This window comes from Epinephelus fuscoguttatus, linkage group LG23, assembly GCF_011397635.1.
Source record: "Epinephelus fuscoguttatus linkage group LG23, E.fuscoguttatus.final_Chr_v1".
NCBI classification, from domain to species: Eukaryota; Metazoa; Chordata; class Actinopteri; order Perciformes; family Serranidae; genus Epinephelus; species Epinephelus fuscoguttatus.
The window spans coordinates 14,099,008-14,123,215 of record NC_064774.1 but is presented as its reverse complement, the minus strand read 5'-3'; the positions used below and the strand labels follow the sequence as shown (position 1 = coordinate 14,123,215).

Genomic DNA, 24,208 nt, shown 5'->3' with positions numbered 1-24,208 from the left:
ATACTGCATCAACTTTGCCTCATGTTTTAGCACTGAATCACACATTTGATGATCATTACTTTCTTGTGACTAAAAACCATGTTAAAATCATTTCTTGTTGATGTTTAAAGAAGTCTTTTAAACTGTAAGTAAACTTAACTAAACTAAACTAATGTCTGCAAATATCTTGATTTGTTGTACCAAAATTAAAATCTTTAATTTATAATTATATAACACAGATAAAAGCAGCAAATCAACATATTTCGTAGCTGGAATCAGTGAATTTTAGATACTTTTTTAATCAGAAATAACTTTTATATTAAATATTATCATCTGAGCTTCTCCCTCTTGTTTTTACTTTCTTCTTTTGTCTTTTACAATTGTTTTTGCTTTCTCTTGTGTATATGAATATTGTTTGTGTCACATGTTCTTTGTTTGTTGTTTTCTTTTATTTATGATGTGTAATAGTGTTAATTTTTTTATCTGTTCAAAATGGGGACGACTCTGAATAATCCCTCCTCTCCTGAACTGTAATCACTGTCATTTTTATTGTATTTTGCATCGTCATTACTGCACAAATAAACTAAACTAAACTAATCACATCTGAAAACAAAGGAAATAGCAATAAGACATAAAAGAAGAGAATTTACAATCTGACTATCTGCACACATTTTTCCCCCTGTGTGTTTTATTCTGTATGTTGGTTTGTCTGTTCATATCAACATGAACAGTCTATTTAAGTCAGTATTTTTGTCTGGTCTTTGCTAGTTTAATGTACATGTGTCGACCTTGGACGGAAGGGAAGGGGAGGGAGGGTTTAGAGTGGGAGACGTCAACTGTAACTCTAAACCTTTCTCTCTGAATGGAAAAATCGAAATAAAGTCCATAAGAAAAGAAAACAAAGGAAACTAAATAAGTATTAAAGCAGTTTCTTTGCTGAAAACTAGAAAGTTTTGTTGTTGTGATGTTGAGTAAATGTGGATCCAACTTTTCTTTATGTTAAAACAAATTATCATATATTTCAATCTGCCAGTGAAGGCAGAGAAAGCAGCTCAAAAAGACTGACAAAAGCATAAAGTTTACTGTGTCACACCAGGCAACAAACATGTTTACCTCTCCTCTTTATCCACTCATCCTCACCTTTCCACAACGCAAATTTACCCAACACTACAATGAAAGTTATTTAGGCTCAGGACAGACTCCCGATTTTTCGTGGAAACCCTGTAATCTAATCCCTGATCAGCGGGGATTGACGACAGCGGACAACTTAAAAGGAAACTCCTGTAACAGCAGAAATGCATAAGCCTGTGAAGGGTCGGTGGCTCCATTAATAAAAAGTTCCATAATCTTTTGTTGACTGCACAACAGACGAACAACAAACACAAATAAAGGGACGCTGTATTAAGCCTGTCTGAAGGTACTGTAGCAACACAGCACACACACATTCACAGAGGTCACATGTGGTCGGAACACACGACAGTCTCACACACACACACAACCACACATTCACAGTGAGTGAACCTCTCACATGACCCTGTTTATCACTCAGACCCATTGCCCTGTGAGTGGACCTTTAGGTGTTTTTGTCCCTGTGTGGGTGTAAAGCAATGATTTAAAATAATGTCTTAACTTCAAACGATCATCAGACACAATGTTGGAGAGTTCCTATAGTTTCATCTCAGCCTGCACCTAAATTAGGGTTAAACTAATACTACAAAGCATTGACTTCTAGTACACTTATGCAGCTAAATCAGAGGTGTTGGTCCACTCTCCCCTTGTAAAATAAGTTTTTTTTATATGCTACAAGACATATCCCGAGCCATTTTTGAGCATTGCCCCCTTGGATCTGCAGTTTACAAACAAGTCTCTAAAACACAGATTCAGAAAGCCAGGGTTTCGTAAGCCTAAGGAGTCAATCCTGAAACACTACAACGAAATGAGGGGCATCCGAGAGGAAGCAGGTGTAGCTACATATCAATATTTAAAAGTTAAGTTTCACTTTCACTTCAACTTGTCATGGCTGGCAATCAGGAGCAAGGTTTATCTAAAATAAGCAATAGATAATTAGTTGTTTGATAATGCACTCAAGCTAAGGGCTCATGTTATCCATTAACAAGCAGTGGTTTGTGTGTTTGATAAGTGAGTTTAGCAGCTGAGGGGCATACTATCTGTGCTGGACAACACATTCTCACCCCAACCTCATAACTTATCAACGCTTGGTCAAGGACTTTCCACATCAACATATGTGCAAGGTACCCGGGTGCGTTGGTTGTTGATGTTCTGGGACACTGTGTCAACTTCAGCCTATTACATGCATTGTCTTCTTTCAAAATACACTTCTGTTTACACAGGAAATGTAACGTTTACATCCAGTGTTTTTTCAAAATAAATGCACTACACTGGAACAACACTGTGACCGGACGTTTTTTTCCTTCAGCAACACACGCACGTGATTATGTTTAGCCAACACAAGCACATGGTTGGGTTAAAGAAAAAAAGAACAGGGTTTGGCTTTACAGTCTTATAGGAAAGGAACACTGGCGTCCTGGGTGATAGTCAGTGGTTGTTGGACCTATTCATCACCCCTCCCACCCACCTTACTCAGACTTCCGCCCCCTTAACTTATGTTGTTTGTCCCATCGCATTTCCCCCTGACACCATTAAACAATAACGGCAAGCAGCTGCGTATCATGCCAACGTGAATGGTGGCTTTTTTTATTTAAAATCACTGACCAAGTGCAGGTATTCAACAACTTCAAAGTGAGACTGTGTTGTGTTTGAACACCTGCATTCACTTTTTGTCTGAAATCCTCTGTTTTAGTGTCTGTTTCTTTTAACTCCCCACCCTCTATCCAAGCATCTCTGTACTGTACCGTACTAATGGAGAATAGTGAGACTTTCTACTGTGTAAAACACGGGAACTGCCCATTGGTTCGAGAGCCCATTGGTTCAACAGCCCATTGTTCCGACCATATTAAACCCATTGTTCCGAAGTCCGCTCCGAAATCATCATGATGCCCTGTGGTTAAGGTCTGTTTAGGTTTAGGCACAAAAACCACTTGGTTAGGGTCAGGAAAAGATCGTGGTGTGGGTTAAAATGAAAAAGAAAGTGACAAACTCATAAGCTGTGAGCCTGCTCCGCCTCAAGCCGGTCGCGGTGCACCATACGCCCGCCACGAGCCGTTCAGCACCGCAGACAGTCAGACTAATGGGATGTCGAACCAATGGGCTGTCGAACCAATGACATGGACCCTAAAACACAACCAGACATGTTCCAGCAGGAATACGATCCACTGCAGTGAAGAAATCAACAACATCAGCAAGATTATGTTCCCTGGCGTTAGCATGTAGCTACATGTAGCAGTGTTCATGCAACCAGGGAATAACTGTAATAAAGTAAAGCGGGGGGCGGCACGATGGTGTGGTGGTTAGCACTCTCGCCTCACAGCAAGAGGGTTGCTGGTTCGATCCCGGGCGTGGGAGCCCTTCTGTGCGGAGTTTGCATGTTCTCCCCGTGTCAGCGTGGGTTTCCTCCAGGTGCTCTGGTTTCCTCCCACAGTCCAAAGACATGCAGATTGGGGACTAGGTTAACTGGTAACTCTAAATTGTCCGTAGGTGTGAATGTGAGCGTGAATGGTTGTCTGTCTCTATGTGTCAGCCCTGTGATAGTCTGGCGACCTGTCCAGGGTGTACCCTGCCTCTCGCCCGATGTCAGCTGGGATAGGCTCCAGCCCCCCGCGACCCTCAAGAGGATGAAGCGGTTAGAAGATGAATGAATGAAAGTAAAGCGGCACTTTCCGCAGTGAAAAAAATCCCCAATAAAAAATTCTCAACACAGCCCGACATGTTTCAGCAGGAAAATGATCCAAAATCAGGGAAACATTCACAACACTGGCAACCAAGTTTGCATGTTTCCTTGACGTTAGCATGTAGCTAAATGTAGCTGTGTATGTAATATAAAGAATCGTCTTATCTTGAAAGTAGACAAAAAATGTTGGAAACAGAGTATTCAGATCAGTCTGAAGCCTGAGGCTCACAGGGATTACTTTTATGTATGTTTACCTCATAATTTGAAACTTTAACCACATTTAGTATGAACTTCCAACATACGTAACCTTATGTACATGACGGAAAGTAGGGAAAAATAATAGGTCCTATGTAAGTTCAGGGAAAGATCAAAGTAATGGCAAATAAATGGTAAGTATTAAGCAACTAAAACATGTGGTTAAAGTGGCTACAGATAATTCAAAAAAGACAAATGTTGATAACAGGCTTTGACTGGATGCAAACTGCGATCTCCTGCATGAGAACTTTCAGCCTTGCTACATGTAGGGAATTATTTCCAGCGTCGGCAGTAGATGCTCTTCACTGACTCCTCCATTCTCCTTTAGCCTATAGCGTGTCAGCACAGCACCTTCGTGCAGCTGGCACCAGTTTATCTCCTAAAACACTGTAATGAAGGAGCCTAATTGGGTGGCATAGGTTATAGGACAAATATAGCCATGGTAGTGTGGAGGTAATCAGGCTGGCTGGTGATAACTACAGTATCACTGCACTCTAAAGGCTCAACAGGCAGCTGGGGCAAGTGAGATCATAGTTTCGACTACTGACCACGACACAAATAATGGGATCGGAGATGATCCACCAGCTCAGAGAGGAATACTGACGCCAGCAAGTCTTACTAAAAGAGGCACAGAGGGAGGGAGAGATGGAGATAAGAAGGGAGGTGGAGGGAGGGCGGGAGATGACAAGAGGGCGGAATAAGCAGAAGAAATGATCTCTGTGTCATTGCTTCTATATTTCGTCCTAGTTAGCTCACATACCGCCTCTCCAAAATCTCTCTCTGTATTTTACTCATGCGCCACCGCCTGCCAAACATCCACATCCCTTTAAAAGCTTTCACTACAGATGAAACTCCCAACCAATCCCTCTCCTTTATCCCCGTGCTGTGGGTGTGGCTCAGTCCTCTGTTCACATCACAGTCCTCCGATCCATTGCTGGGGGAGAAAGGGAAAAAAAAAAACTCGCTGGTGTTTTATAGGGATTTTATTAGAGGCGGAAAATCATGAGAAGAGAAGAAAGCAAAGCTGCCTTTAGTACATCTACACTATTGGATGTAAATCCTTTTTAATGGGATCCAGGGTTCAGAGCTAGGGCAGAGATTACCAAGGGAGATCTGGATCGGGCATGACCTGCATTTGCCCCGGCCTCGCCCTCTGCACTCTGCTCTGCACTCTGGCCTGCTGGGGCTGGGCCGGGGCACGGGTAGAGCCCGGGTGAGGAGGTTAGGACTGAGGTGAGGGTGGCAAAACTATGACTGGTGGAAGTATGGACGTGACAAAAACATATTCACATTCCTAACTAATGTCATGTAATTGAGGTTTTAGGTCAAGTACATCTTGAACAGTGATTGTCCTCCTCTCACAGACTTTTTGCTGTTGATTTAATGACAAGAAAACTGCTGCTATCTCAGGAAGAGTCTGGTATTATTCTATATTTTCCTTACTGGCAAACAATCCCATTGAAACACTAACCTAACTATCCTGCCCTGTCTGTGGTATGAAGCTCATTGATTACTACTGAAGAAGTGCAAAAAGGCACAAAAAATACTCGACTGGAGTATGGAAAACATGCTTTGACTTTAAGAATGTGTTGCCACAAATACAGCTGGAAATGTCCTGACGTCTCATTAAAAAAAAATCACCTGTGTTAGTTACTACAAACACGGCTGGAAATTTCCTAATGTCTTGTTCAAAGATACCCGGTTTTGGCACCATAAACACAGCTGGAAATGTCGCAACATATTTTCAAAACAGATCCAGTTTAGGTGCAACAAACACGTCGATTTTGTCGCCAAAAACATGGCAGGAAATTTCCCGATGTTTTGTAACAAACTACCCAGTTTTGTCACCAAAAACACGGTTGGAAACGTCCCCGATGTTTCATTAGAAAATACTCTGTAAATGGCTGTAAATATCTCAACATCTTGTTAAAAAATACCTGGTTTTGTTACTAAAATATGGCTGGAAATGTTCTGACATCTTGTTCACAGATACCCGGTTTTGGCGCCACAAACAAATCTAGAACTGTCCTGTCCTGACATCTTTTTTAAAAAGACACAATTTGGTGCAACAAACCTTCTCGAAGTTTCCAGATATCTTGTAAAAAAATATCCATTTTTGTCTGCAAAAACATGGCTGCAAATGTCCAGACATCTTGTTAAAGAATACCTGGTTTTGTCACCTAAAACACAGCTGGAAATATCCCGATATCTCATTAAAAAAATTCGATTTTATCACCAAAAGTCTGGCTGGAAATGTCTCGATGTTTTGGGAAAAATTACCAAAATTACCAAAAATCACCAAAAACACACTTGGGAATATCCTGATATCTTGTTAAAACGTAAACGGTTTAGTTAACAATAACATGGCTGGAAATGTCACAGGTGTTGAATAGTGGTCTGGTGCTTGGCAGCCGTTTGCCTAGGTGTCACACCACCACACTCCTCCTCTTAGTGAGAAACTCAGCTCATATACATTTAATCTGAACCTCATCACTTTAGAAATGTTGATATGTCACGTATGAAATGTACAAATGTAATGTATACATGGTTTGCAGAAATGTACAATGCAACATTAATTCTAGCGACTGAGTTGAATATATCTTTTTTTTTCTTTAGGCCTCAATAATGACCTGAATCACCTGGGCACTGTAGTTTTTATCAAACACTCTAACAGGAGTAAATGGTGCTTTGCTGGGGACTATTTTCACCTGCGGATGAATACACATTTGGTGCTCTAGTGAATATGTACAACAGCAGAACAGTAAATTTAAGAATTTTTAAGCTCAACTACAGTGCTCATCTTCATCATAATGAATGAACGTGTCACCCAGTGTGACACAGTGATGTGTTTTAAATTGTTTTTGAACCACTGAGCTCTGTAGCATAATGGAATAAGACATCTTAGGCTTCGGTATTTATGTACAATGAAAATAATGATATATTAACCCCAGCCTTGTCATTAGAGACTGAAAACTGTATCTGAAAAAGAAAACTGTGAATGATTATGATTAGCAAAGCAGCAGGAGGGGTGGATGAACAAAGTTTATTCCTCTCTTTTTTCTTACTTTGCATCTACATAAGAGTCTGTGTGAACTGTGTAAAATCCTGATGAGAAGTTGGTCACAAAAAGAGGAAAAAAATTTTTTTGGAAAAAAAAAAAAAGGTGTAAGACAAAGGATGTGCTTTATATATATATGTATATTTACAAGAGGAGAGCAGGAATATGATGTAATGTTTTAATGTGTGAGGCTGCAGCAGCAAATTTGATGTACTATCATTTAAGAATTCTGTTTATGACTGATTACTTTTAAAGCCCTTCATGCATTTCTGATATTTCAACCCTGTGTCCTGCATCAAGTTCTGTAATTCAGACCCAAGACAAATCATGTTAAAGCTCCTACAGTGATACAGTTTCTCTTTTCAGGTCAGCTGCCACATGTAAAAATAAAAACCTTCCTGTGTTTGCTGGTGTTAAGGCTGGGTGGTATGAAGAAAATTAAATATCAAGATGTTTTTGGCCAAATATCTAGATAAGGATATTGTAGGGTTGACTATTGGTGCTTTTACAAAATATTTACACAATGACATTTTTCATATATCATACTGCCCAGCCCTAACTGTTTTCTTTAATGTAAAATTTTGTATTTCATTTTATTTGAATAATTTATGTCTAAGTAATTAATTCAACGCTTCTATTTTTATCCATCTTTGACATGACTGTACTGATACTGTACATTGCATTTTGTGTGCTCATGCTCTTTTATTTTACTGTATTTTTTTTTTTTTTACTTTTGTACATACTGTATTATTTTCATTATTATTCTAGGATGCCTCACAACATTAGGCAAAAGGCCTGCTGATGAAAACTGACCTTTCAGCTTTAACTTAGGTACATTTATATTAGTTTGAATGCTGATTAATGTAAATTGTCCCTTTTCAAATAATAATGAATTAAATTAAGTAATTGTTTTGTTTTATTTTATTGTATTTTATGCCTGTTAAGCACTGTGCTGCCCATGAAAATAAGGTTTACTTTCTTAATTATACAGTTAACAGTAGTCTGATAATTATAGGTAAAGGTATTTTGCATGTGCGCATGTGTGTTGGTGTGCATATTAGTGTTTCAAGAAAGGACAAAAGCATAAAGAAAAAATGTGTATCATCAGCATACATCTTTTGTCTATACGTTCAACTAAGGAAGCAGCAAGAAGACAAAATCAGAGAGAGGTGGGATGTCACCAGGACAACAAGGTAGGGGATCAAAAAAAGAGAGGATGGGGGTGAATGTATGCTGGGCGGGGTAAATTCAAGGTCAGGGAGAGATGATCAGGCCCAGCATGCATGAATACACAGGCCAGTCGGGGAAGGGTCAGCCAATCGGAGGCCTTCACTGTGAATCCAGACAGCTGCAAAGAGAGCGGCACAAACTGGGCTAGAGGTAGAAAGGTTAAGCCAGCTCAAGACCCAGTGCACAGATCAACTGGGCATCCATATGTGTCCATTCAATACATCAGCTAAGCTCTGCCCCAACATGATCCAAGTCAGAATGTTTGTTCAGATGTTTGTATACTTCTCTCGCTCGTATATTCATTGCTCTGTTTTTAATCACTTCAATGCGATGCATTTAAGCTGGACCGACCTAAGCTACGACAATGGAGAGCATTAACTACAACATCACACACTCCTGCCGATAATGCAGAGTGAAATGCAGGATTGTGACAGTAAAGTCTTTAAGAAGGATACTTGGTGACAGTCTTTCACACTTTCTATGACCTCTCCAGCAGCTCGCTGCTCCCGCGGTGACCCTGTTCAGACCCCCTGATCCCAGGCATGTGATGAGCTGCAGCGCACAATGAAAACGCTTTTCCATGGAGACTGTACCAGGCGGACCAGCGGCCATTCAACGGCATGCAACACACCAGTGGATACTCAACTATATGTAATGTCATGCACCAGTGGAAACCATGCAGCTATACTGTATGTGACGGACCAGTGGTCGCCATTGTTGGAGACACCAAAAAAAATGGGATGATGGGCTCAATTGTGTGTGATGGATCCACTCACTGGTCTTTTATCTTAATCATTACAGATTATATTAATGACACCAGGACTAATTACAGTTAAATGACTGTCTTTGATAATGGACAGTGGCTGTTGTTTTGGTAAATTTAACTTTTACTTTAAGGGTTGTGGGCCCTTTGACGGACCAGTGACTCTAGAAAAATAGGCATTTATAACCTCACAGAAAATTAGTTTAAAAAGATGCTCTAAAAAACATTTATTATTCTATTTTATTTGTATGAGACTGAATAAATATTGGCACTGTACGTTTCTGCAAACCACAGACATGTAACATTTGTACATTTTTGTTTTTTGTCCTCTTGTTTTATATATATCCAAACTTTACCGTAGATTTGTCTCGCTTATGTTTGGTACAACTGTTTGGCTTTCTGTTATATCGTCATCTGAGTATCCTGTTTCTGCTTTGTGTCGCTTGTTAAAGCATTTTAAGATTTTTATTTTTGGCAGAGGAGGTTGCTGTTTAAATGACAAAACAGTTTGAAGCATGAAAATGGCCGCTGGCTTTTAAAGATGCTATATAAATACAGTTTGAGTTTCTTTATGATTCAATTTTCAGTTTTACATTGGGACAACAAAAACTGAGCGTAAAACTACTTGGGTAGGATTAGAAACATGAACCATGTTTTGGCTTAAAATACCCGGTTTAGTTGCTACAATAATGTCTAGAAACGTCCCTACGTCTCGTTAAAAACTTTGATGTTTTTTTGTCTTGCAGCTTGGGCGCCGTCTCACCTCAATGTCATGCCATCCACATTCCCCTCCTTCTCTGGATTAGAAACTCAGCTCATGTAAATGTAATCTAAATGCTGTCACTTTATTAATGCCGATGTGATGTGTGTGACATGTACAACAACATAACTGTGTTTTGCTGAAACTTTGTATTCTGGCAAGTGGGCAGTGTTTTTCCAACAGAAATTTTAAACTTGTGCATATGGACTAAAAGAAATGTCTACCTTAAGCTAAATTTGGGCCAAAATTGACATTTCTCATACATTTTTGGGGTTCTTTTACTTTACAATAGGGCTGCAACTAACAGTTATTTTCAGTGTCAACTAATCTGTCGATTATTTCTTCAATTAGTCGACTAATCATTTTATCAAAAAATGTGTTAAAATGTGTTAAAATGTTGAAAAATGTCGGTCTGTCCCTCCCAAATCCCAAAATTATGTCATCTAATGTCCTGTTTTGTGCTCACTCCAAAGGGTTTTAGCTCACCGTCACAGGAGAGTGTGTAAAGCTGCCAATATTTGAACGTAAGAAGCTGCAATAAGAGTATTTTGGGGTTCTTTTATAGTACTTTTCTATGAAAAATGACTCAAACCCATTAGTCGACTACTAAAATAGTCACTGATTATTTAATAGTCGATTAGTCATCGATTAGTCGACTAATCGTTGCAGCTTCAAGTCTCTAAGGTCAGTTAACCATAGTCAGTGTAAAGTAAAATTATTCATGTTAGAAAACACTTGTTGAAAACTGAGAACCACATACAGTAGAACTGATTGTGTTTGACTGTTTTCACCATTTCTGTCTCTAGGATTTTTTGGGCAGGGCTATAAGCCTACCCAATGATGCAATGGAGCAATCTTTAGTATAAGCCTACACTACACTATCCAGGAACTTGAGCTGTTGAGTTTTGAAATAAATAAAAATGACCATTCTGCTGCAGGCTGAGAAGAACGAGGCTGATTTTGGGGCAGGTCAGTGTCCTCTGGCTCTGAGTTTGATTCTGGCTCTGGTGACTCAAACATGGTTGTTAACCACCTGGTCGGGCACTGGGCGCTACTCTTGTGCCTTTTTGTTCGGTTGCGTCTGAGGCTGCTAAACAAACCTAACAAGCACCAAATCATAGCCTGTTTACCTGAAATCCTGAGTGCAGAGCTGATCTTCTTCCAGGCGCTGTTTATAAGAACAGACTAAAATCTCCAGCAGCCCTGCACTAAAATAATCAACTTCTTCTCCATATTTATCACAGACTGATATCCACAGAAGAAGGGAAACGCATCCATCAGCTGTGATTGGTTGGTCCTCGTCACATGACATACGATGCACACTGCTGAACTCGGTTTATCTCAGGGCACAGCCATCGCATCCTGAAAAATAGGTGCTCAGGAACATGTGTACCTCTGGCGCTTGAGAGTGCTTGCTGCGCGTCTACTTTGAAAACAATGAAGTTGAGGGCGCAAAGAAACATGGCTTGTGTACAGCCCTGAAAAGAGGCTGCAGCTTTCCCGCCCCCAGAATACTGCCTATGTTTGCATGATTTTAAAACGTGATTTAAATTACTTGGCAGCTTTTTTAATCCTTCAAATTTGGCTGGTTGTTTAATAAAACATTTTTCAGTGTTGTAACAAACTCATTAAACATATTTATTTTTGACGTGCTTTTATTGTGAAGATTATGGAAGCTCAGTTTTAGGAGAGCCATGTGAACAGGTCCGCAGCTGCCTTTAAGGTCACTGAGGACATGACCTCTGGGATTTTGAAGGAATAAAGTGGGTTTAGTAAATCTCCGCCTGAATTTTATCTCTAGCAGTTTTGTTTTTTTGCTATTGAAATCCATCAGCAGCATTAAAATGACAAAACCATAGATCACAAATGGTCGAGTGATGTGATATAACAGCCTGGTTCAACCCTTCAAATCATTTTCCACAAGCAGCATCCATCCTATGGCTCCCATCTTCATCTCCACGCCCTATCCTTTCCTGTCCTCATCAACCCATCATCATCACCCTTCAAACCTGTGCTAACACCACGACCACCACTACACCTCGAAGCCCCCTCCATCACCTAACTTTGCCCGAATAAACCCGATCTGGTCCTCCATCACCGCAGCACATGTCTAGCCAGGTTCAGCCAGGGGTTAACCCCGTCTTATAGAATCGCTAGTAGATATGGCTGCCTAATCCTCCTTAGTGCAAAAGCACTTGGGACTGTTATGAGGCCCACCTCTCTCTCTCTCTCTGCCTCTCCCCCTCCCCTCCTGTCCTCCTGTCCATTCACCGCTGGAGTGAACCCCACCAGGTTCAGATAACAGCCTTCACCTCCTCCCTCTGCATACTGTAATGTCAGAGATGTTTCATTCGCCAGAGAAATCAGCAGGGGCCCAAATGTGGTCCATGACTTTTCTTACATGTCACCCCGCAGTCACTCGAATCGCCTACGACATTGTGGGTTTTTTTTGTTCTTTTAGGAATCATATTTGATTTTATTGTCACAGCTGGCATGAACAAGACACAGACATCTTAAAACTGAGGACGGTTTCACAACTCAGCTGCCTCAATTTGGGTTTTCTTAAATGCACAACACTTTTATCCTTATATTTTATGTCTGTGCATGCAACGTGTATGGCATATCTGTCTGTTCTGGAAGAGGGATCCATCCTGATGTTACTATCTTTTTTGGGGGAGTTTTTCCTCACTCAAACTGAGAGTCTAATGACAGAGGGTGTCGTATGCTGCACAGATGGAGAAGCCCTCTGAGACTCACTTGCAATTTATGTTCTTGGCCGCGATGGAAAGCAATTAATTACATTTAAGTATATCTATTTCTTGCTACTTTATAGCTCTACTCCGCAACATTTGAGAGGAAAATATTGCACACTTTACTCCACTGAATTTTACTAACCTGTTATAGTTACTTTTTTAGATTAGATAAAGTTTATAAATATATTAGAATAAAGATGATTAAATCTAGAATATTTTTTTTGCTTTTTAATGTGTATATATATATTTTTTTTGTTACTTAATAGCGTGTATAATATCATTACTTAATTTTTAAATCATCGAGAGACAAATATGACTACAAATTATGTGTTAATTTGGTGCTTGGAGACAGAATGTACATATATTTTTGGGTTTTTTTTCTTGCATTGAGGACACTTATATAAAGGTGGGGTTTGAGGGTACTCCGCCAGAAAATTTTGACCTTCAACCACTTAATTTCCTCATTCTGGTGAATTTTATGCACCAATTTGTGACTTTTCTGCATCAATTTATGGTGTAAATGTGTTTAATTTTATCAAGAAATAAAAGTAACTTGCACATGTATTAAATATTGAGGCGGACGTGTCTCCTGCACCCCTCTGAAATCTACGCCTATGTGTGTATACGGGCATAGCACCAAATTCTGGGCCCTATATGGCAGTCTTTGTGGGCCCCTGTCTTTCCTCTCTGGATCCATGTCTCTGAGATGCACCTTTTGAATTTTTTTTTTCAGAGTCAGTTTGCTTTCTCTCCCTTTCTTTTCATTCTTTTGCTTTTTGAAACCCAATTTCTCTTTCTTGGAAAAAGACATGACGGTGTATAAGCAGTAACTCACTCTGCTGTGGCTGCATCTAAAGACGAATTCTGGTGCAGGGGTGGACTAAACCATTTTGCGTTTTTTAAGGGGTGGGAGGGGCCTCAGAGAGCTTCCACTATTTTGTGACACAAAATTCAGTCCTTCAACCGCTTTATTCAGCCAATTTAATCTAATTATGACACTTAATATTTAGAATTAAAAAAATTGCAAACAAAACCAAACTTTTTATTCCTGGAGTTACACCTAGAATTGCCCTTAACTAATATTTTGAGTGATTATGACTCAAGATTTGTACATTTTTATGGTGCCTGCATCGTTTTTTAATGTATTTTAAGGTCCTGGCAGATTTGTACTTTGTTAAATTGACAAAAATTAAAAGTCAGACTTCTTAAAACTGAAGACAAACACACCATTCTGCATTACGAGTACTTTCACTTTTCATACTTAAAGCACACTTTGCCAAAAGATACTCACACACTCGTGCTTTCATTTGTCACAAAGTATTTTAAGCAGAGTTACTACTACTTCTACGTCAGTGTTTCTCTGCACACGCTGTTTTGTGAACACATGGTGGGGATTCTCTGTCCCCTCTCCACTGGCAGGTGTCTGAAAGCTCCCACGCAGGTAATCTGCCACTTTAATTGCATTACACATTTGCTTGGCGAATGACACAAAGTGGTTGCATGGACGACCTTTGACCGTGAGGGCAACCTGGGGCGCTCATGTGAGTGTGTGTGTGTGTGTGTGTGTGTGTGTTTGTGTGAGAGTGAGAGAGAGAGAGAGAGAGAGAAGTGAAAACCACTTGTATCCAATTTTGCTGATTTTCCTGTTTTCACATCAGTTGAAGGATTACATGGTCCTCCATATGTTTGGAAAATTACACCATCTTCACACACACACACACACACACACACACACACACACACACACACACACACACACACACACACTTCACTCTGCTAGAAGCTGATGAAACAAGTCAATTCAATCTGAGAGAGTGATTAAGGACAAAGGCAAATACGACTTAATTGCTATTATGTCCTTCTGATTATCTAATCAGTTGATTAGATAATCAGAGCCTCGCAGGTTTCTTCCTCCTGACCATCAGCCACACGGACAAAAGTTCCCGTTCTGAGGACGGCGCTCTCACTTTAGGTCACCACAGAGTAAAGAGGAAGAGTTTCTTTACAACACCAAGTCCAAACATTTTAACAGAGAGCACAAAGCAGCGAGTGTTTCTCCGTCTGTCTGCGTCCCTTCCTATCCCTTTCTGTATTCTGAGTGTTTGGACAATCCCCACACTGTGCTGCCTCCTCTCTGCTACATCTGCACGGCTATACGTCATGGCCGGGTTCTCTACGCTCCAGACAAGTGGCCAGACACCGTCTGTCTGGGCCGTCATGGAGAACAATACACACAACGAGGACATTCACTGTACGTAGACGAACACATAAACACAACTTGTCATCTCGTCTCCTCTCGCCTCGGCCTGCAGAGGAAAGCACAGATTTCCTACCGTACGTGGCACCAAGCTGAGTCTTTTTTTTTTTGTCTTTTGAGATGACAAATATTCAGTTTTCAAACCCAGCCTGTGCGCCTGTGTCCTTTTATGACTACAACAATGCCTAAATATTATACAACCCTTCATTCATATCATACAAATGCCTCTAGATTAAATTTGAAACCACGAGCAGGTAACTTCTTAACAGGGAATTTAGATTTACCAGGTTTCATAAGAGGTCATTTAAGGGTCACCTAGTTTCCAAAGAGCCTGACTCTGGTTCTTCACCCTGCCAGAGTGCTCATAACAATACTACTAATTCCTTTTATTTATAGATCGCTTTGCAAGATACTCAAAAATGCTTTGCGTGTTGAAAAAGGCCCCAGCATGCCGACCTCTGATCTCCCTCCTTGCCACAGAAAATCACAAGGCACAAAAACAGTACGAGGCAGCAACAAGAAGCATCATTTTAAAGTTTTCACAGCCGTCACTGAACTGCGCTCGAGGCAGTTTGGTATCAGAGAGTTGTCGGTGTGAGAGCAAAGACAGCAGGCGGAACATGAGAGGAAGTGTGATGCTGATCTCAGATGACGTGCACACCTGTCGGAGGTCAGATGTTTCACAGTAAGGTGGCCGGTGGTTTTAAATCATATCAAGCACATGAGGACGGGAACTAAAAATGTGTTGTAGCAGGTGAATCAGTGAAGATGTGGCTCCATATAATGAATGCTTTCATGGTGTGGAAAGTTTTCTGTCTTTGCTTTTGTTGTCAGAATTTGTCCCTGCTGGCCTCCGTACACTCTCTTCAAATGTGAGCCAGTAAAGATATATAAAATGTGCACTGTCTGAATAGATTTAGATTTCGAGGGAGGACACAGGGGACACATATCGCTTAATATTTCAAGCGTGTGCATTTGTCCCCCCCACCCAATAAAACATTGAAGTAGCTTTTATTTTGATAAAATTAATGACGTCTACACCTAAAATTGATGCATAAAAACTCACTTAAATACAAGAAATTAAGTGTTTGGTGTACAAGATTTTCTGGCAAAGGACCCCCTCCCCTCTTTTCATGTGTCCCCCCAAATATTAAAACAAAACCTACGCCCTTGCCTGCCTGGACGTGATATTATGTGTTTTAATGTGCCTTTTTAACATCAGATTTTGCTCAAATTTCTGCCTTTTGCATGCAAAAAGTGGACAATTAAGTATTTTCTTTTCTATTCTATCGATCTCTTTTCCAAAGGCAGGCTCGTCGTTTTTTTGTTTCGTAGCTTTGAGTCAAAAAGTTGGGTTCAGACAGTGAAACTAAAACATCTTTGACAATGTATGACTGGATTTTAAAAACAGTTTATTTTGAACGCATACTGACGACTACAAATAATTTTTGTTTTCAGTGGTGGAATGTAATAGAATACATTTGCTCAAGTGTTGCATGCAATTTTAAGGTACTTGTACTTGCTAGTGTTTCAATTTTGTGCTATTTTGGAGGCAAATTTCTACTTCAGTACATTTATTTAAAGCTTTACTTACTTTGCAGATTCAGATTTTTAATGAAAAATAGAAATAAACTGATAAATGATGCTATATAATTATAGATTACGATACACAGGAGTAGATAAAGTAATTAAAATTAACCCCACATTTACCAGCTTCAACATAAAAGTGATGCTTATGTGTTAAAGCATCAATAATTATAATCCAGTAGCAAAATTATGAATCTTAAAAACGCTATTCTGCAGAAAAAGTACTTTCACTTTCGGTACTTTAAGTATATTTTGATGGTAATACTTAAGTACTATTACCCGGGTATGATAATGAATGCAGGACTTTTATTTGTAACAGAGTATTTTTAAACTATAGTATTGCAAGTTTTACTACAGTAAACGTACGTTTAGAGCAACATCTTCACAATAAAAGCTCATGCTGCTTTACTCTTCCTCGTCCTCCTGTAAACAGATGTACGACGACCTGAGTGAGGCGACGTGTTGTCTCTGATAAACGTTTAAAATTTAAGAGCCTTCTCTGTGTTTTAAAAACCTCCACAGGGGCTAAGCTCTGTGTGAGCTGCGGTGGTAACATGAAAGTGACTCGGAGTCTCACACACACACACACACACACACACACTAGAGTGTAAGGTTCGTTTCAAGACTGAGGGCACACATATAAATTGGGCTTTAGGTAGGTCCTCCTTCAGGAAATTTTGAGCATAAAACACTTAATTTCCTGCATTCTGTGCTGTTGAATTTTCTGCATTAATTCATGGTGGACATTTCTTTAATTTCATCAGAATATAGGTCCTCTGCTGCCTTCATATTTTTTTTGGAGAGGGGACAAATGCACATGTTCTAAATATTGAGGGAAACATGTCCCCTGAGTCCCCCCTTAAATCTTCATCTATATGTGTTTGTATTTGAATGGCCTATGTGTGTGCTCATAAAAAGGTTAAAGTAGCAGAGGTCTTTTATCTTGACGAAATTAAAGACATTATCACCTTGAACTGAAAAGGGCAGAGATCGCTCAAGCATAGGGCCCAGAATTTGGTGCTACGCCCCTGTGTACACACATAAGCGTGGATTTTGGGGGGTAATATAATATAATAATAATAATCAATATCTGTCCCCCACCCCACAAGAAAATATGAAAGTAGCAGAGGACTTTTATTTTGATGAAATCTGAGACATTTACACCATAAATTGAGAAAAGGCACAAACTGGTGCATAAAAATTAACCAGAATGGAGGAAATTAAGTGTTTGATGGTCAAAATGTTTAGGTGGAGGACCCTCAAACCCTGATTTAATGTGTTCCCCCCACCAAATATTCAAACAAACCCCCCACCCCTGTATTCACACAAATACAGCAGGGATACACAAGAAAAAAAAACAATAATAAAATCTGTTTACATCCTGTGTGCAAGCATACTGGTGCATAAAATTCACCTGAGTGCAGGAAATTAAGTGTTTGACACTCACAATTTCCTGAGGGAGGACCCCAAACCCACTATTTTTATACACTCACACAATGTTGAATGTTGAATGTTGAATGAAATCTACGCCCTTGCAGTTGTGCAGTTGTGGTTGTGCAGCTGAGGGAGGAAGCCACGTGGACCAAACACACATCTACACGCTGCACCACAGGTTGATGCACTGTGTGACAGTGTGTGTCACTCATACAGCTGATATTTGAGTCTAATTATTTCATGCTTATTAAAGTCACATATACATTTAAAATGTAAATTCCTCACCTAATTTTCCATGTCAAAATGCTTGTTTGTGTGCTTAGTTTAACAATAAATATACACATAAATCGCATTTATGCGCTCACATGTGTTTTATGTCCTAACTTATTTTTACTTCCTGCAAACTTGTGTGCATTTAATAGCTGGCTAACTGTCCAGTAGGCACAGTAGGTGTCATTATCAGTCATGCCTCCACCCATCACCCGATCACATTTTCTAAACAACAAAATTACAACAGTTTAGGTATTTCCTTCTCTAAAAACACAACACCTGTCCTGGTTGAATTAAATTGTACTGCAGATATTTAAACTTGTGACAGCTAAATATTAAGTGCAAGGCTTCTGTGACATTTTAAAACACATTTGAACACCCTCTTCCTAAAATTACAGCCACTTTAAAGCTTTAAAGCAAAAATGCGTCAATGCAAAATCCAGTTTCGCTTTCTCCTCAAACAACTGTGACAAAAAAAGACGACACTTGCTCACACGTGTACATCATTCACCCACAGCCTGACGTTAAAGATTAAACACGACTCCATCACTGAGCTCTCTCCCATTTGCTGCAGGATTAAAAACCAGTTTAACACAGCCCAGACACCATTAAACCCATAGCTTCTCCATGGAAGAGCTGCAAACAACAATGGACTGATACAATGGCAGCGTGTACACGTCAGCTGCACTCCACTCAGGAGGACAGTGGAGGAGCTTAAAGTGACCACACAGCAGGGTGTCTGGAAATCTCCTCAAGTCACATTGGTAAACCTGTCGGAGCAGGCAGGACACCACCAAGAATGTGTCAATGATTTTTGGCCTTTTGATGCTAAAACACAATGTTTGGCACATTTTTACGCAGTGGAATTTAAGTTAATGTGAACAAAACAGGAGAAACAGCCCCTGAAATGTTCATATAAACACTTAGAGATACATCTGACGAGCTAAGAAGTAGTTTGAGATGAAAAAGTGCTCCTCAGAAACAGCAGTTAGCGCTGTCTCTGTAGCCATTTACAGCAGATTCACACAGTTTTCAAACATGAATTACTCCTACAAATAATTCAAATGATCCTCCTCCTCATGCAGGAAACATACCTTCACAATAAAAGCTGAAGCATCCCTGAACATCCAGTCTGTGATCATCAGCAGTAAACTGACCATAAAGGTAACTCATGTTTTACTTGAACGTTTCTGTGTGTGTGTGGTGCACACTCTCACACTCTCACACACTCACACACTCACACCACCCCCTCCTGCTGTGTTACCCTGTATCGGGGAGCCACCTGCCGGGACGAAGGGAGAGCTCCGAGATGGTAACGGATTACTCAGTAACGCGTTACCGCAGCGTGACGAGTGAACGCACCAAGAGGTGTCTGTTTCCTCTCAGGACGCCGCAGCTACCGAGAGACAAAAATTCGTCTCTGGAAACGAATGTAACGCTCACATATGAGAACAAGGCTGCATTATTAAGAAGCTGCAGTTCCTTGACTGCTCTCGGACACATTTACACCGCATCAGAGGTTTAATTTGGAGGAAAGCGGCTGTTTTCTGCAAGTGGAAACACTTAGAGATGTCTGATCAAGAAAAACGACGACAATAGTGTTGTTTATTAACTCTGCGCGCTTTTACGCGTTTTACAATAACGAACAATACACAGTAAATCGGTTTTCCCTGACCAGCAGCACCGCCTCTGGGAGACTCCACCCAGTTTTAGACGCTCTCATTTCTTTTATTTACTCTTATTTGTCCTGGACGCCGAGTGACTTTGTCAGGCATTTATCAAAACAGAAATTGGTCAGTGTTTCACTATACTTACCAACCAAAAGTCGCCTTTTTAACGTGATTGTTATGACGAACATATCATAACCTTCTGCGTCAAAAATGCCAGAAATACACTCGGAAACCACAATTTAATCCATGCTCTACGTTTAATCCAAGTTCTGTGCGTCTTGGACAGATAATTTGGAGACATGTGAATCTATATTATATTTACTCTCTTGTGTCCTGTTAATTGGACGCTGTGGGTGTTTGCTGACTGAAACTTTGTCAAAAGAAAAGTTTTCCTGAAGGAAAATACGCGCAAAAGTCGATGTTTATATATACTCAGATATTTACAAACACCAGAGCGCTGTTTTGATCATTTTTAGAACAAAAATGTGATAATATTTGAGTCAATATCGCCAGAAATACATTAAAAATAAAAGTAGTATATATGAAAGTATTATTTTCAGTCATTACTCAAGTTGTCTCAAATTTACTCCCATCTGCCCTGTTTATTGCTCGCTATGGGTCTATGCTGAATCAAAAGAAAACTTTTTGGAGAAGAAATTGTGCGTAATGATTAATATTTTAGTATAGTTACAAACCCTAAGGCACCGTTTTGATCAATTTTAGGACAAAAATATAATAAAATCTGAGTCAAAATCGCCAGAAATACAATCAAAATAAAACTATTAGTCAGAATGTATGTTTAATCCAAGTTCTGTGCTTCCTGGAGAGACACTTTGGTGACACATGAATCTATTAATCATATATTATTCTTATTTTCAGAGACTTTATCAAAAGAGTATTGGAGTTTTTTGGAGAAGAAATTTGCGTAATGATTAATGTTTTAGAATATTGTTATTTTTAAGATGAAAATATGAATAATTAAAATCACTAAACTCAAATAAAAATATATTTTTTGTGTTTAATCCAAGTTACGTGCATCTTGTGAGATACTTAGGAGGCCTAATAATCATTTAATATTTTTATTTTCAGTCGTAACTCAAGTTGTATCCACTTTTTCTATAATGTTTAGGTCTGTCAACATTTTATCCTCTTTTGCATTTTGCTTCTGCGTATGTGTGTGTGTGTGTGTGTGTGTGTGTGTGTGTGTGTGTGTGTGTGTGTGCGTGCGTGCGTGTGCGTGTTTCCAATGTCTGCTGCCTCATTGCGTGATCAGTTTGAATACCTGACCAAACTAATTGGAGTTACGCCATGGGTCAATGACCAAATCCCCAAACATTGTTAAAAAACACTTAACGATCCAACCTCCCATATTACTGTAATTAGTATTTGTGTTTCAGTCACAGATAAAGAGGCCTGTCCCGTTCATAAAAAACTGTTTGTGAAGAAGGTGTGTGATAATGCTGTAATCGTGTTTTGGCCGCTAATGTTTCCAAAAAAAAGGAAAGCTCACTTGATTTAAATTGAATAAAAGTTTAGGGGAAATTCAGTTTTAGTAAGATTTTGGGGGTTAAATTCAAGTTGTGTTTCACAATGATAAATACAACCGCAGTTAGTTTTTGGATGCGACAGGTTCATGTAAAACAAAACAGCAGATTTTATCTTTTTACTGAGATTAAAACTTAATTATTTCAGCACTTTAAAGGTTAATACTTCGATTGCAATCCCCGTAACTAATGAAATAAAGGAGAAAACTTTTTTGAAAAGCTCCAAAACTCGACTTTGTATCCCAAACACGAAGCTTCTGCAGGTTCCAGTGTCTTTTGTTGCTTTGAAATGAAGCGTGCACTCCTTTTTTAAACCTCCAAACCCAACGAAGTGGAGAAAAGAAAAAGTTTTCCAGCTCCCACCAGAAATCATGTCACTTTAAAAACCTAGATAACAGGAGCGAAGGCCTTCTGGTGTGTGTATTTATAGAAATATTATAAATAAGAAAGCTTTGAGAACAGTAAATGTCCCGTTTATGCACAATGCAAACAACCTCAAATGACCAGAAAGAGCTCATAATGATATATAAAGAAAATATAAACGCTCTTTCCTATAATAAGGCTGCTTTTAAACCCATTGATCTTTTATTTGAGCATGAAAATCAAATCACCTCCTGTGAAAACCTTGAGTATAAACACACCAACAAATACCTGAAACCAGAAAACAGCACAAACACCTCGCTTAAAAAGGCCCTAAAACTTTGAGAGCTTCACTCCCTTTGTGATTTGGCGTGATTAGCCTTGAATGCTGCATTTGCTTAAAAATATGCAAACGCCATGAACAAAAAAAGGAAGAAAGGAAGAGTCCACTAATGCGAACTAAAAGCCTTTCGATCACGCTTAAAAGCTGCTTCAGTAGCACCTGGCATTAAGAAAATTCAGCGCGATGGGTTCAATATTTGACGCCATTACTGAGGAGACTTTTATTATTTACATTTGGTTCTCACTTGAAGGTCAGGCAGTGTTCATGCAGCCAATCCGCTGCTGCCCAGCGTCTCCTCAGCGGCAGCAGGAAGCTCAGGCCCTCCCATTAACACCCCTAGTGTCAGCACTAATGAGGGACACAGTGGCTGCTCTGTGTTCCCAAAACTGCACACACACCTCCACCCCACCACCTCTGTGTTTGAGTGCGTTTTGTGTGTGCGGTTAATATTAATGTTGGTGTACTCCACAGCGATGATGCGTAAAGCTCCTGCAACAAGTGTTTTTATACACAAGAGGTGATTTAACGCTCAAACAGGCCTCCGCACCAGCCTGCTGCTGTTTATGTGCGCTAAATCAAAATAAATGGCCTCACTTTTAACATATACCTACTTTAACTGCATCATATTTTAATTCATGGCTTTATTCCCGAGGTTTTCGTTGTGAAACCTGCCACAACCCCTCCGTAAATGGTGCTCCTTTTTAAGCTAAGTGTCCACTGCATGCGTATTGGCTTGTGCGTCATTTAACCAGGGGTGGGTGAGGTAAAGCAGCGCGCACAGATCCGATGCACCCACGGACACGTTTGTTATCAACTTAGATCTGTATTTGATGAGCATACTGTTGCTTAAAACTGCCGAAATAAAGCATTCATAGGCCCACGCTTGGGAAAATATGCAAAATCACAATAAAACTCGCCAAATTTCGCTTTACGCATGACTAGCCTCTAAAAATGAACCAGTATTTACAGAATAAAACACCGCTGCTCATATTATGCCACACAAATACAATCTTTAGACTAAATGCAACTTCTGTTAACGCAAACCACACCGATATTTGCGTTTTTGAGACCCCGTTTGCAGAAATTTGCACGCTTTAATCGTTTGAGCAGTAATATTCTTCACATTAAAGGTTGCATTTCAGTGCGTTATCACCACATGGCTCTATTCTCCTATAAATGAGACAGGAACTGCGGTGTTGCAGCGTCATATACGAGCTATACCATGCTCAGTGTGTAAGTGATGACGTACATAATAAACACAGAGGGGCTGGGCTCGTGGCGCTGCAACATTTGAATGAAGGCGCGCGGGGTCTGTGAATGAGTGCCGTGGAAATGTCAGCAGTGTTCAGAGGAGCCCGGGTGCAACGACAGGGCCGGTGTGACGGGGATGTACGACACTTCACCGTTTCTTTCTTTAAGTCACACAAACACACACACTGAGCTGCACATGGGAAGATTTTACACAGATATTATGAGCTGCACTGGAAGCAGGGAGGCTTTATTTTAATTTTTAATTTATGTAATAGTGAGTTATGAAATGAGGGTGATATTTTGGCTTCTGTCCTCGCCTCTGCCTTTTTTCTTTTAGGACAGGAACGAAATCAGATGCAACCATTACGCATTAAATATGCTTCTACTGTACGCAAGATTATACGCAGTTATGAACTGTTGATCAATCTGTATGCAAATGGGGACTAAAATGTAGCTTATCTTTTAAAAGGCTACATAAATGTAAAAAATACAAAGACTAATAATTGTCCAAATGTGGTGCCACACTATTGCTGAAGTATGGCCATGCTTTACGCACATGCAAGGCCTTAACTGGCGCGTGCACACAGCCCTCGGGCCTATTTATGTGTGACTTTTTTATCTGTTAACACACACTATAAATCTGAATCAATTATCTTGCAGCACTGTAAACATTTAAAGCTGAAATAGTCCCCAGATGTGTCCATTAAACAAGCCGGTGTTTGTGCGGCGTTTTGGGCGGGGCAACTCCTCTACTCCTCCCCCCTGATTGGCCAGGAGCCAATTACAGCCTCCAAACACACCTGTGACCAACACACTTTAAACAATATACATTTAAATAACGTAAAAGATTGACTTTGGTGAATAAATAGGACAACAGTAGCTTAAT

The 24,208-nt window shown here is 39.8% G+C and overlaps 1 protein-coding gene across 1 annotated transcript in view; it reads right to left on the bottom strand.

Annotated features, from left to right (window-relative positions):
• vax2 (ventral anterior homeobox 2) overlaps positions 1-24,208 on the bottom strand; it is a 38,309-nt gene that overhangs the window by 8,802 nt on the left and 5,299 nt on the right. The window lies entirely within an intron of this gene.